The sequence below is a fragment of the Culex pipiens genome, chromosome 3, assembly GCF_016801865.2.
Source record: "Culex pipiens pallens isolate TS chromosome 3, TS_CPP_V2, whole genome shotgun sequence".
In the NCBI taxonomy this organism is placed as follows: Eukaryota; Metazoa; Arthropoda; class Insecta; order Diptera; family Culicidae; genus Culex; species Culex pipiens.
Window position 1 is genome coordinate 46,973,346 of NC_068939.1, and position 23,348 is coordinate 46,996,693.

A 23,348-nucleotide genomic window follows, 5' to 3' on the forward strand; every position below is an offset into this window, starting at 1 on the left:
TAAAGTGAAAAATTATGATATTTATTTAGATTGGATGCACTGCTAGATATTTTTTGGCCATTACTCAAATGTTTTATTTGATGGTCAAAACACTTCAAAAAATTAGTTTTATCAAAAAAAAATTAAAAGTTCCTTTGTATTCCAGAATTGTCATTATTTATACCTACAACTTAGGTAATCGACCAGAAATCCCGTTATCAAAATTCCGTTTCTAGATTTTTGACATAGGACTATGTCTTTACTTACTATATTGGGGGGCCAGTTCAGAAATTCGATCCAAAGCGTCACTTTTAAGCGTTAAAAAAGGGGACATTTTGAACGCTTATATCTTTTTTCCCTGTGAATCAATCCAGATGGTTGGACCACCAATCGAAAGAGGAAGATTTCAGCTATTGTTTAACTACATAGATAGTCTGACTAAACATAGTTAAAGCACTTAAAACATGCAATCAAAATGAGTAATTTTTCAGTACAAATCGGACAGATGACCAATCAGAGCGAGCGTATGCATTCGAGACCGCGCCCCTTTTGTGCCGTTCTCCGGCTGTGCCGCTATTTAAGCAGAAAATTTCGCAAAAGCAAGTCACTTTGGAACGAGCACTCGAACTGTGCACGTCGGGCCGGCGCGGAGCAGCAGCAGCAGCGGCCAATAGAAGAAGAGGACCAGCAACCAGAAGGAAGAACCACCGGCAGCAGAAGGAGGAAATTCGAGCGAAGCGGACGGCGTGGAAGTCGCTATGATGCGGCGGTTCTCATGAAAAATGGCCAATTCGACAGTGGTGGCCAAAACCAGGAGTGGCCGATGCCCTCGAAGAAGGTTCCCCCGGGGCCTGGGGGGACATTTACAGAAACATACGAGTTGTGGCAATATGGGTATCAAAATTCATGCTTTTTGATACTGAACATAATAATGGCCATTTCGACAGTAGTGGCCACAACCTGGAGTGGCCGGTGCCCTCAAAGAAGGTTCCCCCGGGGCCTGGGGGGACATTTACAGAAACATACGAGTTGTGGCAATATGGGTATCAAAATTCATGCTTTTTGATACTGAACATAATAATGGCCATTTCGACAGTAGTGGCCACAACCTGGAGTGGCCGGTGCCCTCAAAGAAGGTTCCCTCGGGGCCCGGGGGGACATTTACAGAACCATACGAGTTGTGGCAATATGGGTATCAAAATTCATGGTTTTTGATACTGAACATAATAATGGCCATTTTGACAGTAGTGGCCACAACCTGGAGTGGCCAGTGCCCTCAAAGAAAGTTCCCCCGGGGCCTGGGGGGACATTTACAGAAACATACGAGTTGTGGCAATATGGGTATCAAAATTCATGGTTTTTGATACTGAACATAATAATGGCCATTTCGACAGTAGTGGCCACAACCTGGAGTGGCCGGTGCCCTCAAAGAAGGTTCCTCCGGGGCCTGGGGGGACATTTACAGAAACATACGAGTTGTGGCAATATGGGTATCAAAATTCATGGTTTTTGATACTGAACATAATAATGGCCATTTCGACAGTAGTGGCCACAACCTGGAGTGGCCGGTGCCCTCAAAGAAGGTTCCCCCGGGGCCTGGGGGGACATTTACAGAAACATACGAGTTGTGGCAATATGGGTATCAAAATTCATGGTTTTTTATACTGAACATAATAATGGCCATTTCGACAGTAGTGGCCACAACCTGGAGTGGCCGGTGCCCTCAAAGAAGGTTCCCCCGGGGCCTGGGGGGACATTTACAGAAACATACGAGTTGTGGCAATATGGGTATCAAAATTCATGGTTTTTGATACTGAACATAATAATGGCCATTTTGACAGTAGTGGCCACAACCTGGAGTGGCCAGTGCCCTCAAAGAAAGTTCCCCCGGGGCCTGGGGGGACATTTACAGAAACATACGAGTTGTGGCAATATGGGTATCAAAATTCATGGTTTTTGATACTGAACATAATAATGGCCATTTCGACAGTAGTGGCCACAACCTGGAGTGGCCGGTGCCCTCAAAGCAGGTTCCCCCGGGGCCTGGGGGGACATTTACAGAAACATACGAGTTGTGGCAATATGGGTATCAAAATTCATGGTTTTTTATACTGAACATAATAATGGCCATTTCGACAGTAGTGGCCACAACCTGGAGTGGCCGGTGCCCTCAAAGAAGGTTCCCCCGGGGCCTGGGGGGACATTTACAGAAACATACGAGTTGTGGCAATATGGGTATCAAAATTCATGGTTTTTGATACTGAACATAATAATGGCCATTTCGACAGTAGTGGCCACAACCTGGAGTGGCCGGTGCCCTCAAAGAAGGTTCCCCCGGGGCCTGGGGGGACATTTACAGAAACATACGAGTTGTGGCAATATGGGTATCAAAATTCATGGTTTTTGATACTGAACATAATAATGGCCATTTCGACAGTAGTGGCCACAAACTGGAGTGGCCGGTGCCCTCAAAGAAGGTTCCCCCGGGGCCTGGGGGGACATTTACAGAAACATACGAGTTGTGGCAATATGGGTATCAAAATTCATGGTTTTTGATACTGAACATAATAATGGCCATTTCGACAGTAGTGGCCACAACCTGGAGTGGCCGGTGCCCTCAAAGAAGGTTCCCCCGGGGCCTGGGGGGACATTTACAGAAACATACGAGTTGTGGCAATATGGGTATCAAAATTCATGGTTTTTGATACTGAACATAATAATGGCCATTTCGACAGTAGTGGCCACAACCTGGAGTGGCCGGTACCCTCAAAGAAGGTTCCTCCGGGGCCTGGGGGGACATTTACAGAAACATACGAGTTGTGGCAATATGGGTATCAAAATTCATGGTTTTTGATACTGAACATAATAATGGCCATTTCGACAGTAGTGGCCACAACCTGGAGTGGCCGGTGCCCTTAAAGCAGGTTCCCCCGGGGCCCGGAGGACTTTTTACAGAACCATACGAGTTGTGGCATATTGGTATCAAAATTCATGGTTTTTGATACTGTACATGAAAATTGACATTCCGACAGTAGTGGCCACAACCTTGAGTGACCGGTGATCTCAAAGCAGGTTTCCCCGGGGCCCGGAGGGTCTTTAACAGAACCATACGAGTTGTGGCAATATGGATATCAAAATTCATGGTTTTTGATACTGAACATGAAAATTGACATTTCGACCGTAGTGGCCACAACCTGGAGTTGCCGGTGCCCTCATAGAAGGTTCACCTTGGGAGAACATTTATGACAATTTTGCCGACAAATCTATGAAACAAAATAAAATAATCTTATTTCAGATTTCACTAGCAATCCAAAAACACATTCAAATTGTTTGGTCCTATGTCTTTCGGTTATGTCTCTGACATACCATCTTGAACTTTTTTTACCACTTTTGTAATAAAAACGTCGGGCAAATTTGTATGGACAACCCAATGATGCAAATGGCAACTTTGCAATGTATAAGGCATTCAAAAAACACAAAACATTAGTAAGAAATAAATTTTTATGAATTTATTGTACTTTATGACAGAATTACTGTTAAAATGTGTACTAAGCTTTTAGTAGAAATCAAAAATTTTTCTAAAAGTATCCCATTTGGTTGTGTGTGTGTGTGTGTGTGTGTGTGTGTGTGTGTGTGTGTGTGTGTGTGTGTGTGTGTGTGTGTGTGTGTGTGTGTGTGTGTGTGTGTGTGTGTGTGTGTGTGTGTGTGTGTGTGTGTGTGTGTGTGTGTGTGTGTGTGTGTGGTCCAATCCAAAACCCGCTGGCCGGCAGTGAAATTATGGGAAAGTATAGTTTGTATCAAACTTGGGCTGTGCTGATACAGCTTATCTCAGCCCCGGGTATTGAGAGGTGACAGCCCTCGCGCTGCTTCCAATGACCCATTTCAGAATGGCAGAGATCCGGGCGGCCCAATTCCGAGGTCATTGGGCATTGTCTGGCCCTGCCTAAACATAGAGCATGAACCTGACGGGTCCTCGACATATCTTTAAACTTCCAATCCCACAACGCAGAACTGGCTGAGATTTTCTCTATTTTTTTTCACTTTCGGACTATTTCCTTCTTGCGCGCCAAAATCGACTACAAAGCAGCAAGGGAAAAAGCTGGACTAGCTTCGACGTGAACACCTCCAGAACACTAAAAGTATCCTATTTGGTTGTAATGCAAACATAGACGTTATTCAATGTATTTGAAAATGTTAACAATCAATTACACAAAAAAAAGATGTATTAAATTCATATATAAGTATTCTATTTTGCATTTATTTTATTTGTGTTCAAGATCCATTGGCAATATTATGAAATAATATTTAAAGCGTCTTATCTCATTTTTAAAGCGTATTCTCAAATATTTTAAAAAACTATTAGAATTTCACAACCTTACTTAATCAAATAATAATAACTGTTGCCTTGGCCAATTCACCTGTTTAAATAACCCTGATGAAGGTGCCACAGCTTTTCAGACCAACCACATAATCTGCATTGCTAGGGGACGTCGCCCAAAAGTTGCCAATCTACATTTTTTTCCCCCGAGCTTAGTATCCACTCTGATAACTGCCGACAATCACTCACTCAAAATACAAGGAACCACACTTAAAAAATCCGCCAAATTCATTTCGGCAGCTGCTTTTTTGCTGTCCCTTCAGACTTTCGGCGAGTGGTGGCTTTTGAAAGTTGATTTGGCCTGATGTAATTCCTCTGTCACGAAAGCTTTTTTTTTACCTTCTTCGAAGCTGAGAGTGTCCTCTAGTGATAGCCACTAACCGGTGTGCGTGTGTGTGTTTTGACAAGTTACGCACTAAAGTAGTTTTCCCTTCACAGGTGAACGAGTTTGTCAAAACTTTGGGGCACCTTTGGAAGGATGCAATTTGGGGCCAAGGAAAGCATAGCAAACAGGTTGAAGTCTTTTTTTGTTGTTCATTTTTGGAGTTTGTTTGTTTTTATCGTTTGCAGGTCCTTTTATGGTTTGTGCAACTTGAATTTAGTACGTTTTTTATTTAGAAAATTTATTGGCAACTTTATTTTCAACTTTTATTGTTTTTCACTAATTCAACACTAATCAACGTAAGCGCCTCTGATTGGAAATTGAAACCCGATGATTGTTTGTTTGCCAGGGAAATTATCTAATTTTAAATCAACCACACCGTGATCGATAAATGCTGATTCGCCTGATGAAAACAAACATAAACAACAGCAAACTACAACCCTCCTCCTTGGGGCATGGCAAACAATCAAACTGGTGTTCGTGCAACATAGTGAGAGCATAATGTGTATCAGTTTAGTGCCAATTAAAATGTTTTCATCGCGCGCTGCATTCGATTGATAAGTGCGAGGTTATGTGTGTTTGAGTTTGATTAGCTGCTATTTTGGGCGAAACAAGTTTCTGAAATGTTCGATTGAAAAAACTACGAAACTTCATTAGGGGATTTGGTGTGATGAAAATTATCACCCTTAAAATCGTTTTAATACATTCTTGTTTAAACCGTTGTCGCTAAGTTACAGATTAAACTGATAAAATAATCAATTGAAGAAGAGCAAAATTGTCAAAATTGTCAAAATTGTCAAAATTGTCAAAATTGTCAAAATTGTCAAAATTGTCAAAATTGTCAAAATTGTCAAAATTGTCAAAATTGTCAAAATTGTCAAAATTGTCAAAATTGTCAAAATTGTCAAAATTGTCAAAATTGTCAAAATTGTCAAAATTGTCAAAATTGTCAAAATTGTCAAAATTGTCAAAATTGTCAAAATTGTCAAAATTGTCAAAATTGTCAAAATTGTCAAAATTGTCAAAATTGTCAAAATTGTCAAAATTGTCAAAATTGTCAAAAATGGCAAATTTAAAAAAATACCAATTTTAACAAACATAGCAAATTTAACAAATTTAACAAATTTAACAAATTTAACAAATTTAACAAATTTAACAAATTTAACAAATTTAACAAATTTAACAAATTTAACAAATTTAACAAATTTAACAAATTTAACAAATTTAACAAATTTAACAAATTTAACAAATTTAACAAATTTAACAAATTTAACAAATTTAACAAATTTAACAAATTTAACAAATTTAACAAATTTAACAAATTTAACAAATTTAACAAATTTAACAAATTTAACAAATTTAACAAATTTAACAAATTTAACAAATTTAACAAATTTAACAAATTTAACAAATTTAACAAATTTAACAAATTTAACAAATTTAACAAATTTAACAAATTTAACAAATTTAACAAATTTAACAAATTTAACAAATTTAACAAATTTAACAAATTTAACAAATTTAACAAATTTAACAAATTTAACAAATTTAAAAAATTTAACAAATTTAACAAATTTAACAAATTTAACAAATTTAACAAATTTAACAAATTCAACAAATTTAACAAATTTAACAAATTTAACAAATTTAACAAATTTAACAAATTTAACAAATTTAACAAATTTAACAAATTTAACAAATTTAACAAATTTAACAAATTTAACAAATTTAACAAATTTAACAAATTTAACAAATTTAACAAATTTAACAAATTTAACAAATTTAACAAATTTAACAAATTTAACAAATTTAACAAATTTAACAAATTTAACAAATTTAACAAATTTAACAAATTTAACAAATTTAACAAATTTAACAAATTTAACAAATTTAACAAATTTAAAAAATTTAACAAATTTAACAAATTTAACAAATTTAACAAATTTAACAAATTTAACAAATTTAACAAATTTAACAAATTTAACAAATTTAACAAATTTAACAAATTTAACAAATTTAACAAATTTAACAAATTTAACAAATTTAACAAATTTAACAAATTTAACAAATTTAACAAATTTAACAAATTTAACAAATTTAACAAATTTAACAAATTTAACAAATTTAACAAAGTTAACAAATTTAACAAATTTAACAAATTTAACAAATTTAACAAATTTAACAAATTTAACAAATTTAACAAATTTAACAAATTTAACAAATTTAACAAATTTAACAAATTTAACAAATTTAACAAATTTAACAAATTTAACAAATTTAACAAATTTAACAAATTTAACAAATTTGACAAATCATTTTAGCGTATTTATTCTGTTTTCGCAATTCAAAGACTGTTTTGTAATAGAATGGTGGTCAGGAGCACCTATTTTCCTCGAAAGGACATCCACAAAGCCACCTGGACATCACCTGACCAACGGACGAAAACGCAAATCGACCACGTCCTGATCGACGGCCGATTCTTCTCGGACGTAACGCACGTGCGCACCTTTCGCGGTGCGAATATTGACTCGGACCACTACCTAGTTGGAGTTGACATGCGCTCAAAGCTGTCGACGGTGTTTAACCAACGCCGAAGCCGGCGGGCCCCTCCGTTCAACACCGCGTGTCTCCAGAACGGGGAAGTGGCCCACAGTTACGCGCAGCAGCTGGAAGCGAATCTGCCAGGTGAGGAGGAACTTGGCGCAGCCTCGCTCGAAGATGGTTGGAGCCGTATTCGCTCAGCCATCGGCAGTGCAGCGGAAGCCACACTGGGTAGTGCGATCCGAGTCAGCCGAAACGATTGGTACGACGACGAGTGCCAACGGATTACCGCCGAGAAGAAGGCAGCTTACGACAGGAAGCTGCACAAGGCGACGAGAGGGAACGTGGAACGATACAGGCAGGCTCGGAATCGGCAGGTCGCGGTCTTCAAGCTTAAGAAGCGCCAGCAAGAAGACCGAGATTGCGCGGAAATGGAGCAGCTATTCCGAGCTAACGAAACGCGGAAGTTTTACGAGAAGGTGAACCGGTCCCGCAAAGGCTTCGTGCCGCGAGCCGACGTGTGCAGGGACAACGGTGGAAACCTGATCGTAAACAAGAGCGAGGTGTTGGAAAGGTGGAAGCAGTACTTCAACGAGCACCTCAACGGCGATGAAGCGGACGGAGACGGCGTTGGAGTCAACCTTGGAGCGCCCGCAGCTGATGAACAGTTCCCGGCACCTGATCTAGAGACGGTGAAGAGGGAGATCAGGAAGCTGAAGAACAACAGAGCTGCCGGCAAGGATCGGTTACCCGGTGAGCTCTTCAAATATGGAGGAGAGAAACTGGCGAGGGCGCTTCACTGCGTGATCTCCAAGATCTGGGAGGAGGAGAAGCTACCGGAGGAATGGATGGATGGTGTCGTGTGCCCGATCTACAAAAAGGGCGATAAGCTGGACTGCGGCAACTACCGCGGCATCACGCTTATTAACGCGGCCTACAAAATTCTCTCCCAGATCCTCTGCCGTCAGCTGTCACCCCATGCAAGGAGGTTCGTGGGGCCCTACCAAGCGGGCTTCACTGGCGCGCGCGCCACCACGGACCAAATATTTTGTCTCCGACAGATCCTCGAGAAATGTCGTGAGTACAACGTGCCCACACATCACATCTTCATCGACTTCAAGGCAGCCTATGATACAGTCGACCGCGAGCAGCTATGGCAGATCATGCACGAGAACGGATTTCCGGATAAACTGATTCGGCTGATCAAGGCTACCTTGGATGGTGTGATGTGTCACGTGCGTGTTTCGGGGGATTTAGCGGAACCCTTTGGATCACGTCGAGGGCTGCGGCAAGGTGATGGCTTATCCTGTTCGCTGTTCAACATCGTTCTTGAGGGCATCATTCGAAGAGCGGGCATTGACACGAGTGGCACGATCATGAACAGGTCCTACCAGTTGCTTGCTTTTGCCGATGACATCGACATTGTGGCAAGGAACCCGGAGACGGTGAAGGATGTATACACCCGACTGAAGGTACAAGCAAGGCGTGTAGGACTTGGCATGAATACGACGAAGACAAAGTACATGAGAGGAAGGGGTTCGAAGGATGTCGGTCCCCCAAGCCTCACCCCTCTAACTGTGGATGGTGATGAGTTGGAGGAGGTGAGCGAGTTCGTGTACTTAGGATCGCTGGTAACCGCCGACAACAACACCAGCAAAGAGATCCGGACACGTATTTTTGCTGGGAATCGTGCCTACTTCGGATTACGGAAGACCCTCACATCGGATCGAGTGCAACGCCGCACGAAGCTGACGATGTACAAAACACTGATTAGACCGGTAGTCCTCTATGGCCACGAGACCTGGACGATGCGGCAGGAGGACGAACGTGCCCTTGGAGTTTTCGAACGGAAGGTGCTACGAACGATCTACGGTGGAGTGCAGGTGTCTGACGGAGTGTGGCGAAGACGCATGAACCACGAATTGCACGCGTCTCTTGAAGAACCGACCATCGCCACCCAGGCGAAGATCGGGAGGCTCAGGTGGGCCGGCCATGTTGCCCGAATGGACGAGAGCCAGCCTGTCAGACTGCTTTTTGACCGCGCCGAACCAGCTGGCGGTACAGGCAGGAGAGCAGGGAAACCGCGCGCACGGTGGGGAGATCAAGTGAATGGTGATATCCGGAAGATCTGTAACCTGGGAAATTGGAGAGTAGCAGCCCAAGACCGAGAAAGATGGAAGCGTCTTCTTGCTACAGCACGCGTACCTGGTGCGCTATGCTGATTGGTATGTATGTATGTTTGTAATAGATTCTGAAATCTCTTAAGAAAAATGGCAGAAAAATTTCAACCGATTTCTAATAAAGACAAATTCAAAATCCACAGATAATTCATTCCTCTGGTTCACAAAGCTATTTCATAATTAAGCAGTCCATTCCAGCATCAAATTTGCAAAGGGAAGTTGCTACACACCGCAGACAGTTGAAAGGTATCAATTTATTCAATTTATTCTGAATAGAAATTGAAATCGAATCTGTCTGCTAATTATCACCTTTTGCATTCAACCCGCTCTACTTTATTGATTCTTCTACGTCCAACCAACATATGAATTCAAGTTTTCTTCCCAGCTGGCAGGACAATTTTCAATTATTTCCATCAACTTCTTCGGCACACTGGTGGTAGAGCGCGTTTATATATTTCTTCCATTCCTCGATCTCATAAAACATGTTATTCACTTCTGCGCAAATAACTACCGACTAATTTTTTTTTTATTTATTTTTTTTTTAATTTATATTTATTCAAATTTCTTTTCCATGTACATTCATTCAGTTAAAATATTATTGAGTGTCCAATCACAAACGATGACTTTTCACCTCAATTTTAAATACTAGCAACTTTCATTTATTCATGAAATATTGTAGCTTTCGCTATTCAGTGATTTCAAATGTAGGAGGTCCTACATGTACAAAAGGGAAAAGGGATACCTTAAAACTAACTTATAAACTATATAAAGAGCGGATCAATGCAGCTGAAGACTGCAATGATTTTTGTCGAAATGCATCAATTATCTTATTGGACATAACATCCAAAGTGTCAACTTCGGCTAATTGATGAAGTTCACTGGTGCTGAACCAGGGAGGAAGTTTCAGAATCATTTTCAGAATTTTGTTCTGAATCCTCTGAAGTTTTTTCTTCCTGGTTAAGCAACAGCTTGTCCAGATCGGCACAGCATAAAGCATGGCAGGTCTGAAAATTTGTTTATAAATTAACAGTTTATTCTTGAGACAAAGTCTAGAATTCCTGTTTATAAGTGGATACAAACATTTAATATATTTGTTACATTTAACCTGGATACTTTCAATGTGATCCTTGTAAGTAAGGTTTTTGTCAAAAGCAAGTCCAAGATATTTCACTTGATCCTCCCACTTTAAATTTACCTCATTCATCTTTATAATGTGATGACTTTTTGGTTTAAGAAAATCAGCCCTTGGTTTGTGAGGGAAAATAATAAGTTGAGTTTTTGCAGCATTTGGAGTAATTTTCCATTCTTTCAAATAAGAATTGAATATATCCAAGCTTTTTTGTAATCTTCTTGTGATGACACGAAGGCTTCTACCTTTGGCGGAGATGCTTGTATCATCAGCAAAAAGTGATTTCTGACATCCTGGGGGCAAATCAGGCAAGTCAGAAGTAAAAATATTGTATAAAATTGGACCCAAAATGCTTCCTTGAGGGACGCCGGCACGTACAGGTAGTTGATCAGATTTGCTGTTCTGATAACATACCTGTAGAGTACGATCCGTCAAATAATTTTGAATAATTTTCACGATATAAATCGGAAAATTAAACCTTTTCAATTTCGCAATCAAACCTTTATGCCAAACACTGTCAAATGCTTTTTCTATGTCTAGAAGAGCAGCGCCAGTAGAATAGCCCTCAGATTTGTTGCTTCGAATTAAATTTGAAACTCTCAACAACTGATGAGTAGTTGAATGCCCAAGGCGAAATCCAAACTGCTCATCAGCGAAAATTGAATTTTCATTAATGTGCGTCATCATTCTATTAAGAATTATTCTTTCGAATAATTTACTAATAGATGAAAGCAAACTAATGGGCCGATAGCTTGAGGCTTCAGCAGGATTTTTATCCGGTTTCAAAATCGGAATTACTTTGGCATTTTTCCAACTACTGGGAAAATATGCCAAATCAAAACATTTGTTGAAAATTTTGACCAAGCAACTTAAAGTTACTTCTGGTAATTTTTTAATTAAAATGTAAAAAATGCCATCCTCACCAGGGGCTTTCATATTTTTAAATTTTTTGATAATAGATTTTATTTCATTCAGATCCGTATTAAAAACTTCATCTGATGAAAATTCTTGTTCAACAATATTCTGAAATTCTATTGAAATTTGATTTTCAATAGGACTCAAAACATTCAAGTTGAAATTATGAGCACTCTCAAACTGCTGAGCAAGTTTTTGAGCTTTTTCCCCATTAGTTAATAGAATATTATCACCATCTTTTAAAGAAGGGATGGGTTTTTGAGGTTTCTTAAGAACCTTTGAAAGTTTCCAAAAAGGTTTGGAATAAGGTTTAATTTGTTCGACATCTCTTGCGAACTTTTCATTTCGCAGGAGAGTGAATCTGTGGTCAATAACCTTTTGCAAATCTTTTTGAATTCGCTTCAGTGCAGGATCACGAGAACGTTGATACTGTTTTCGGCGAACATTTTTCAGACGAATCAGAAGCTGAAGATCGTCATCAATAATGGGAGAATCAAATTTGACTTGGACTTTTGGAATAGCAATATTCCTAGCATCCAAAATTGCATTAGTTAAAGATTCCAAGGCTGAATCAATATCAGATTTGGTTTCTAAAACAAAATCATGATTTAAATTATTCTCAATATGATGCTGATACCTGTCCCAATTAGCTTTGTGGTAATTAAACACAGAACTATTGGGTCTGGTAACTGCTTCATGAGAAAGTGAAAAAGTTACTGGAAGATGATCAGAATCAAAATCAGCATGAGTCACTAAAGGACCACAATACTGACTTTGATTTGTCAACACCAAATCAATTGTTGATGGATTTCTAACAGAAGAAAAGCAAGTTGGCCCATTCGGGTATAAAACCGAATAAAGACCAGAAGTGCAATCTCTGAACAGAATTTTACCATTGGAATTTACTTTTGAATTATTCCAAGATTGGTGTTTGGCATTAAAATCACCGATGATCAAAAATCGAGATCTATGCCGAGTAAGTTTATTCAAATCCCCTTTGAAATAATTTTTATTTTCCCCAGTGCATTGGAATGGCAAATATGCAGCTGCAATCATAATTTTCCCAAAAGAAGTTTCAAGTTCAATGCCCAAACTTTCAATAACTTTTAACTTAAAGTCACGTAACGTGCTATAAGTCATACTACGGTGGATAACTATTGCAACTCCACCGCCATTTCGATTCATTCGGTTATTAGTTATAACTTTATAATCTGGATCACTTTTCAAATAAGTGCCAGTTTTTAAAAATGTTTCGGTTATAACAGCAACATGCACGTTATGAACTCGTAAAAAGTTGAAAAATTCATTTTCTTTCGCTTTTAAAGAGCGAGCATTAAAATTCATAATATTGATGGAATTACTTAGATCCATGATTAAACTTCAGGGTAAGAACAACATCATTCGCAAATTTTAATCCAATCTGGATAGCTTCCATCATGGATGTAGCATTACTCATTGTTTGAATCAAACCAAACAGTGAGTTTTGCAAAAAAGTCATTTTTTCAAACGTAACATCGCCGAGATCAGAAGATCCCAAAGCGTTGCCAGCAGAAAAATTTTCAAATGAGATTTGAGGTACCTGCCCAATTTCAGAAAGATTGGTAGAGGATTTAAAATTCGTGGATGAACCCGAACCCGAAACGACGTTAGCATAAGAAATGCCATTGTTGTTACCTAACTTTTCCACGGTAGGGGTATTTCTAGCATTGTTCGAGTGAGACAGCACGAACGTTTGATTTAAAGATGCAGGTACAACCTGACTTTGAGAAAATTTCGGTTTGGATTTCGGCTGATGCTTAGCACGAGAATCCAAAACCTTTTTTCTGATGGGGCAATCCCAAAAATTTGATTTGTGATTTCCACCACAATTTGCACATTTAAATTGGGTGACTTCTTTCACGGGACAATTGTCCTTGTCGTGAGAAGAATCCCCGCAAACCATGCATTTTGGAACCATGGCGCAATGATCAGTACCGTGACCGAATGCCTGGCAACGCCGGCACTGGGTCAGATTCTGGCCATTACCGCCATGTTTCTTAAAATGCTCCCACTTTACCCGTACATGGAACAAAAACTGAACTTTGTCCAAAAGTTTCAAATTGTTGATTTCATTTCTGTTGAAATGAATCAGATAAAATTTTGAAGTCAAACCAAAGCGAGAAATATTCCCGTTTGATTTTTTCTTCATTGGTATTACTTGGGATGGGGCAAAGCCAAGCAACACCTTAAGTTCGTTTTTGATCTCATCCACCGACAAGTCGTTGGAGAGACCTTTCAAGACCGCCTTGAATGGCCGAGCATTCTTGGTCTCATACGTGTAGAAATTGTGTTTGTGGTTTTTCAAATAACCAACAAAAGTTTGGTGATCTTGTAAAGATTCCGTCAACAAACGACATTCTCCTCTTCGACCAAGCTGGAACGAAACTTTCAAATTGCAAGTTTCCTTGCAATTCTTCAGTTGCGTTCGAAAGCTGGCCAAATCGGAGACGGAAGTCACTACAATTGGCGGAGCCTTTACTCGTTTCTCGACGGCAGAAGGCTCAGTACGAGGAGAAGGTTCCTTGTCATCAGTTTCGGATAAAACACCGAAACTGTTTGCCAATGGAATTGGAGGATTTACCTCACATTCAGAATCAGAATCAGACCTCAGAAGAGGCTGTTTTCTTTTTCTGTTTCCGTTAGCCGGTTTAGCGTTCAAACGCTTCACCGACGTAACGACCAAATCTTCAGAAGATTTGCGTTTACCTTTGTTTTGACGCATTTTGCAAGCAAAGTTCTCTTAAAAAGATGGCTTCGTTTGTAAAATACAACAAAATTTCAGGTGGGGTTAGTCTTGAAAAGACTGTTTAGAATTTTGGAAAATAACTCAGGTAGTCTTTAAAAAGACTGTGAATTTTGTTTTGAAATAACTCTGAGCTTAGGTAGTAAAAAATACCGCAGCTCTAGTGTCCGTTCACCACGAAGGTTCGCAAGACACTGAACTACCGACTAATGTTGGCCTCTTTCTTTCATCCAACTCCAACTCTCAACCTACACGTTGACTAATTTCTACATTTCTGAAAGAGAATCCATTTGAAGTCAGCCAGTCTTGGACTTCTGTGCTGCGCGACCTAGAGACTGCTCCACAAGTCCCGCTCGAGCGGAGGAAATGCAACCCCGTAAATCTCGCTTCGAGACCACGACAACAAATTATAGCCAGTCAAATTGACGCTCGCGCCCGAGCAAACACTTATAATCTTAAGGTGGCTCTTAAGTTAAGTCAATCTCACCCCCGAGAGGCCACCCTCAACCCCTCACCTTCACCCTCGTGTGTGAGTGAAGAAAAATGAGCTTAGACGTGTGTATGAGGGCAGTTTTTTTTGCTGGCTTTTCTGCGACTCCTTCAATTGCACAATATTATTTTAATAAAACGTTTTGATCGTCGTCGTTCAGCAGAGGTCCAGCGACTCTGGTAGAGATCTTGGAGAGATCTGCAGAATCGAGATCGGATCGAGACGTTGACAAACGCACACACACACACGCCACCGGTGATGACGACGGAACACGGTTCATTCATGCATACCTCAGGGACAGGGGTTCTGAAAAAGTAGTTTATGCAACAAAAAAATTGGTTAAATTCGCTTGGTTCTGTTCGGTGACTAGGAAAACACTATTTGCTTTTCTTGCGACGTTTCGACCTACTATTCTTCGGTCATCTTCAGACGCAAAATGCAACGCAGCTTTCTTCTGTTACGTAGTCGTGAGCAAGCAGCAACAGACGAAAGCTGCGTTGCATTTTGCGTCTGAAGATGACCGAAGAATAGTAGGTCGAAACGTCGCAAGGAATGAAAATAGTGTTTTCCTTGTCACCGAACAGAACCAAGCGAATTTAACCAATTAAAAATTCCACGGTGATTACAACCAAATCAATATGTTGCAAAAAGAAGATTTTTTCAGCCAAGTAGGATAAATACGACAAGTGCTGAAAAAAATCAAGTTTTGCAACGAGTACCATACCACATTTTATACAATTCCGAAAAACATTCTTTGAATAAAATTGTAAGTCAAATGTCCATGTGTTTAGTCAATCCACAATTTAAATCAAAATAATGTTTAAAAATATTACTTTTCCAAACAAGCACTGAATAGCTCAACTTTTCAGCATTTGTTTTGAAAAAGGGTTACTATTCGATCCTGTTATTTTTGGTAGAGAAAAGTAGGCTGTTCCGTCGTTCGAGAATGACAGGAAAAGTAAGTAGTTTCACGACGGAGTTGCAAAATATTAGTTTATGCAACAAGTTGCAAAAAGAGGATTTTTTCAGCACGAGCCGTACATTTATCAAACGAGTTTCACCGAAGAGTGCTGAAAAAATCAAGTTTTGTAACGAGTTCCGTACAACATTTTTTGCAATTCCAAAAACACACACTGAGTGAAATTTTATGTCAAATTTTCATGTATTTTGTCAATAAATTGTTTAAATCAAAAAAAATGTTGAAAAGTGTTACTTTTCGGAACAAGTGCTGAAAAGTTTTGCTTTTCGATTCTGTTATTTTTGGTACAGAAAAGTAGGCTATTTCGTCGTTCAAGAATGACAGGAAAGGTAAGTAGTTTCACGACGGAATTGCAAAAAATAAATTTTTAAAATTAATTTTGATCTTTAAAAAGCATTGGAAAGAAGAAGCTTGGGAGTGTAACTTGGGTCATTTTGCTGTGGTCAACTCTGGCTGTGTTTTCCCTAACATTTTCTATTTTATACATATTATTACATATAAAATAGAAAATTCTGTGATTTTTGTAGTGTCCCAGCATTTGTAATAAATTTTAATAAAAATGTTGTAAAAATAAAAAAAAACAAGAATAATGAAAGGAAGTGATGGGATAAGCTAAAAACTATCAGAAATAAATATAAACTTAACATGATAGATGTAAACAAAAAATAAAACAAATAAATCATAAAACAAGAGAATTAAGTACAACAAAAGATGCGAAAATTACCACCTGAATATGAAAAAAAAAAATCAAAACAATTGGGCATTAGAGGATTAAATGATAATATCTGAAAAACTGTTTCTTTTTTGAAAATAAACAAAACTTGAAATTTTGGATCAAAATTTAATTAGTCTAAGAAAATCTTTAAAAATTTCGATTATAAATTACAAATACTTCAAAAAAACATATTTGTTCAAAAACTGCTCGTTGGAATAAAAAAAAATCGTTTTAAGAAGAAAGACATTCAAAATTTTATCAGAAATATTTTTTTTTCGATTTCGAAAGATTTTATGTGTTGCATGAAGCTTTATTTTATCTGTTAACATCATTTATTTTTTTTCTGTATCAAGACTGTTGAAAATATTTTTTAAAATTGTTGTTTCGGGCCAAAATCAGGGGACAAAAACATTTTTTTTAAATACAAAAAAAATTAACGAAATTGTTTGTACAATTAATGTTAATAAATTTTTTTTAATTACAGCACCAAAGAGTTTTTTTTTTTGCGAAAAGCAGGGCAAAAAACATCATTTTGTCAAAAGTTTGTTTTGCCTTCCTCACTGAGGTAAGGCTATAATCCTGCTCTAAAAATGAACTTCGTATAAAAACGTCGTAGACCCACCTTCATGTATACATATCGACTCAGAATCGAAAACTGAACAAATGTCTGTGTGTATGTGTGTGTGTATGTGTGTGTGTATGTATGTATGTGACCAACAAACTAGCTCATGTTTCTCGGCACTGGCTGAACCGATTTGACCCGAACTTGTTGCATTCGACTTGGTTTAGGGTCCCATAGATCGAGTTTTATACAGATTGAAGTTTCGATAAGTAGTTCAAAAGTTATGTATAAACCCATCGTTGGTTAGGTTATCAAAAGACCTTTCCAACGAGCCCAAAACATTGAAGATCTGGCAACCCTGTCTAGAGATATGGCCACTTAAGTGATATTGATATACTTTTTTGATGCAGGATCTCACTTAAATGTATGTAAACTATGTTCGGGTCCACCATCCGACCCATTGTTGGTTAGATTATCAAAAGACCTTTCTAACGAGCCCAAAACATTGAAGATCTGGCAACCCTGTCTCGAGATATGGCCTCTTAAGTGATATTGATGTACTTTTTTGAAGCCGGATCTCACTTAAATGTATGTTAACTATGTCCGGAACCACTATCCAACCTATTGTTGGTTAGGTTATTAAAAGACCTTTCCAACGAGTCCAAAACATTGAAGATCTGGCAACCCTGTCTCGAGATATGGCCACTTAAGTGATATTGATGTACTTTTTTGAAGCCGGATCTCACTTAAATGTATGTAAACTATGTCCGGCTCCACTATCCGACCCAATGTTGGTTAGGTTGTCAAAAGACCTTTCCAACGAGTGCAAAACATTGAAGATCTGGCAACCCTGTCTCGAGATATGGCCACTTAAGTGATATTGATGTACTTTTTAGAAGCCGGATCTCACTTAAATGTATGTAAACTATGTCCGGCTCCACCATCCGACCCATTATTGGTTAGATTATCAAAAGACCTTTCCAACGAGTCCAAAACATTGAAGATCTGGCAACCCTGTCTCGAGATATGGCCTCTTAAGTGATATTGATGTACTTTTTTGAAGCCGGATCTCACTTAAATGTATGTAAACTATGTCCGGATCCACCATCCGACCCATTGTTGGTTAGGTTATCAAAATACCTTTCCAACGAGTCTAAAACATTGAAGATCTGGCAACCCTGTCTCGAGATATGGCCTCTTAAGTGATATTGATGTACTTTTTTGAAGCCGGATCTCACTTAAATGTATGTTAACTATGTCCGGAACCACTATCCAACCTATTGTTGGTTAGGTTATTAAAAGACCTTTCCAACGAGTCCAAAACATTGAAGATCTGGCAACCCTGTCTCGAGATATGGCCACTTAAGTGATATTGATGTACTTTTTTGAAGCCGGATCTCACTTAAATGTATGTAAACTATGTCCGGCTCCACTATCCGACCCAACGTTGGTTAGGTTGTCAAAAGACCTTTCCAACGAGTGCAAAACATTGAAGATCTGGCAACCCTGTCTCGAGATATGGCCTCTTAAGTGATATTGATGTACTTTTTTGAAGCCGGATCTCACTTAAATGTATGTTAACTATGTCCGGGTCCATCATCCGACCCAACGTTGGTTAGGTTATCAAAAAACCTTTCCAACGAGTCCAAAACATTGAAGATCTGGCAACCCGGTCTCGAGATATGGCCACTTAACTGCCCATATTTGAAAATTCGGCTATTATGCCAAATCAAGTATTCCGAGAAAAACGCGTTTTAGTGTTTGTCACCAAATCTCCGTCAAGGCAATTTCCCATAAGAATGGCATATTAGCCGTTTGGTTTTTCGCATCGGCAGCCAAATCTAAACACTATTTTAGTGAAATTCAAGTTTCAGAAGATGCGTTGGAACATCATCTACACAGAAAAAAAATCATGGTAATATTACATCTGGGGAGGGGTACATCTTTTATGTCAGAAAAAAGGTGTTATTTTACCTCTGGAAATGTGTAATTTTACCACTTTTCTGGTGTAATGTCACTATTTCAATCTAAATTGAGGTAAAATTACATCATAAAAGAGGTAATATTCAACCTTCAAAAATTACAGCTTCCAAATTTACATTATTTTTTTCTGTGTACCACCTGGTGCTAATATCTCATTTTTGCCAAAAGTGGATATTAGCCGTTTTTTCAATGGTGGGCAGTTAAGTGATATCGATGTACTTTTTGGAAGCCGGATCTAAAAAATAGATGAAACTTGTGTACAGCCATTGTTGTGAGGAAGGCTCCAACCACATAGGTGGATTAAGTTAGTTTTTTTTGAAAACTTTTGATGGCAAACCAATTGTATACACAGTAAAAAATTGTAAATTTGGAAGGTTGAATATAACCTATTTTATGATGTTATTTTACCTCAATTTAGACTGAAAAAGTGTCATTCCACCAGAAAAGTGGTTAAATTACAATTTTTTTTCTGACACAAAAGTGTACCCCTTTAAATTTTTTTTTCAATTTTAATATATTTTTATAGGGGGACAAAATTTTTGAAAAGTATTTGCATTAGCCTAAGCTGTTCGTAAAATAAATATTCTTAATTTTATTATTTATTTGCAGCTGATCCAGTAAACATAAAATCGCACAAGATGAATTGGTGATGCTTTCCTCAAACAAATTCGAAACAGTTTTGAAATATTTTTTTCTTAAAAATAATTAATCTGTTCTGATTCCAAATACGAAAAGATTATTACCCTGAATGTCATCCCCCAGAATTCCAGAAGGCATTCTCCAGCAATTTTTATTGTTTTTATTTTACCCTAAGAAGGATGATTTTTTATGGGATAATAAAATTCCTAAAAACTGTGTTCAACATACTGGTTAGCTTTCTTGGATCTTGCAGTTTTCAGTAATTTTTTGCTTTGAATTAGTGAAAAATACTTTATGCAAGTTTTAATTCATGAATGGGCCGAAAAAGGGTACATCTGGAGTTTTTTTTTTTTTAAAGGTCCAATAAACCAAATTTTCAGTTTTTGTTATTTGGGTGTTTTTTAACTCCCCTGACTCAAGGCAGTTTCAAAAACACCCAAAAAGCAAAAAATGGAAAATTGGTCTATTGGACCTTTTCAAAGAAAAACTCCAGATATTTCCTCTATGTAACAATTTATATTTCGAAAATTTATGTTATTTTGGAAAATAATCATGATGTGTTTTATAAAGGCTTTTCCCTGAAAACAGAAAACTGATATCATAGAATCCCTGACAAAGAGCAAAAGAGCCAAGTTCTGCTCGCCAGAACAAGAAATTTCCATTTCGAAATTAGTTGCATTATTCAAATTGTAGCACCAATCGGTCAGACACCTCAACTGCCAGCTTGACCAGCGCGCGTTGAACCCCATTTAACAACGAATTTGCATTTATCCAAGTGGAGAGAACACGCAGCAGCGGAGATCAGAACCAGATCAGATCTGAAAAGTTGCTCTGCGCTCTCGTTGATGATGTCAAACATCGTGATGGTGCAGATTTTTTTTATTTCTTTTTTATTTACGCAATTGCATCCAACGCATTATAATTTTTCTTCGCACTTAATGATGTGAGGTGCTGTGTGTGTTTTTGTGTGTGTGTGTATTTGGCGATTTAACCAGATTTAACGATGTTCGATTGCAATCGCAAAACCAGTGAATTAACGGATGTGTTCAATTTGTCTGGCTGATGAATTTTGCACGTTTTTTGATTTAATGGCGAGCACGATTTCTACACATAACTAGATCATTACCTTTCTTGACTTTGAAGAAATTTGTTTAGTTCGACGTCTTTTGATTTAAAGTTTTTTTTTTATTTGCTAATAATTTTATATACTTCATCTTCTTGTTTTAATATCTTTATCAGTCAAAAATGCACTTTATCATATTACTTATAATTAGAACTGATATCTTTTAACAAATGTTCGAGCTAAAAACCATTTATTTTTGTTAAAAAAAACTTCTCGTTACCAATTCAATGAACAAAAAATGCTAGGCTAAATGATTCATATCCTGGCTCGGCTTAAAGTTCACCATAATTGTCAATTTGCTCTCGGCACCGTCAATTATCTACAATCGGAAGCAAAAGGTGCAACATTTAGACCGTCAAAAGCAAGAAAAAAATAAGAATAATGTTATTGCTCTAAAACTAACTCGTTGAAAGCACTTAAGTACGGTAGCAAGCCAGCAGCACGTATGTTTGTCGGGACAAGATTTTATCGACGGATTTGCGACTGTTGACTTTAACAACGAAACACACCCAGTTTAGGTCCGACCAAAACAACATTTCGGCACTTGCGCGCACAGCTGTCAGTTCTTTGCAGTGTGTTTTTTTTCGGGAGGTCATACCGCAAGTCTCACAAAAATCTAGCCGGGTTTGACGCCAATATAAATATTTTCTTATGAGCAGTGGGGTGGATTGCAAACTATCAGCATTTAAAAAACATATACAAATTGACAAATTGACAAATTGACAAATTGACAAATTGACAAATTGACAAATTGACAAATTGACTAATTGACAAATTGACAAATTGACAAATTGACAAATTGACAAATTGACAAATTGACAAATTGACAAATTGACAAATTGACAAATTGACAAATTGACAAATTGACAAATTGACAAATTGACAAATTGACAAATTGACAAATTGACAAATTGACAAATTGACAAATTGACAAATTGACAAATTGACAAATTGACAAATTGACAAATTGACAAATTGACAAATTGACAAATTGACAAATTGACAAATTGACAAATTGACAAATTGACAAGTTTTTGTTTTTGTTTTTGTTTTTGTTTTTGTTTTTGTTTTTGTTTTTGTTTTTGTTTTTGTTTTTGTTTTTGTTTTTGTTTTTGTTTTTGTTTTTGTTTTTGTTTTTGTTTTTGTTTTTGTTTTTGTTTTTGTTTTTGTTTTTGTTTTTGTTTTTGTTTTTGTTTTTGTTTTTGTTTTTGTTTTTGTTTTTGTTTTTGTTTTTGTTTTTGTTTTTGTTTTTGTTTTTGTTTTTGTTTTTGTTTTTGTTTTTGTTTTTGTTTTTGTTTTTGTTTTGGTTTTTGTTTTTGTTTTTGTTTTTGTTTTTGTTTTTGTTTTTGTTTTTGTTTTTGTTTTTGTTTTTGTTTTTGTTTTTGTTTTTGTTTTTGTTTTTGTTTTTGTTTTTGTTTTTGTTTTTGTTTTTGTTTTTGTTTTTGTTTTTGTTTTTGTTTTTGTTTTTGTTTTTGTTTTTGTTTTTGTTTTTGTTTTTGTTTTTGTTTTTGTTTTTGTTTTTGTTTTTGTTTTTGTTTTTGTTTTTGTTTTTGTTTTTGTTTTTGTTTTTGTTTTTGTTTTTGTTTTTGTTTTTGTTTTTGTTTTTGTTTTTGTTTTTGTTTTTGTTTTTGTTTTTGTTTTTGTTTTTGTTTTTGTTTTTGTTTTTGTTTTTGTTTTTGTTTTTGTTTTTGTTTTTGTTTTTGTTTTTGTTTTTGTTTTTGTTTTTGTTTTTGTTTTTGTTTTTGTTTTTGTTTTTGTTTTTGTTTTTGTTTTTGTTTTTGTTTTTGTTTTTGTTTTTGTTTTTGTTTTTGTTTTTGTTTTTGTTTTTGTTTTTGTTTTTGTTTTTGTTTTTGTTTTTGTTTTTGTTTTTGTTTTTGTTTTTGTTTTTGTTTTTGTTTTTGTTTTTGTTTTTGTTTTTGTTTTTGTTTTTGTTTTTGTTTTTGTTTTTGTTTTTGTTTTTGTTTTTGTTTTTGTTTTTGTTTTTGTTTTTGTTTTTGTTTTTGTTTTTGTTTTTGTTTTTGTTTTTGTTTTTGTTTTTGTTTTTGTTTTTGTTTTTGTTTTTGTTTTTGTTTTTGTTTTTGTTTTTGTTTTTGTTTTTGTTTTTGTTTTTGTTTTTGTTTTTGTTTTTGTTTTTGTTTTTGTTTTTGTTTTTGTTTTTGTTTTTGTTTTTGTTTTTGTTTTTGTTTTTGTTTTTGTTTTTGTTTTTGTTTTTGTTTTTGTTTTTGTTTTTGTTTTTGTTTTTGTTTTTGTTTTTGTTTTTGTTTTTGTTTTTGTTTTTGTTTTTGTTTTTGTTTTTGTTTTTGTTTTTGTTTTTGTTTTTGTTTTTGTTTTTGTTTTTGTTTTTGTTTTTGTTTTTGTTTTTGTTTTTGTTTTTGTTTTTGTTTTTGTTTTTGTTTTTGTTTTTTTTTGAAAGAAATGAAAGAAATGAAAGAAATGAAAGAAATGAAAGAAATGAAAGAAATGAAAGAAATGAAAGAAATGAAAGAAATGAAAGAAATGAAAGAAATGAATGAAATGAAAGAAATGAAAGAAATGAAAGAAATGAAACAAATGAAACAAATGAAAGAAATG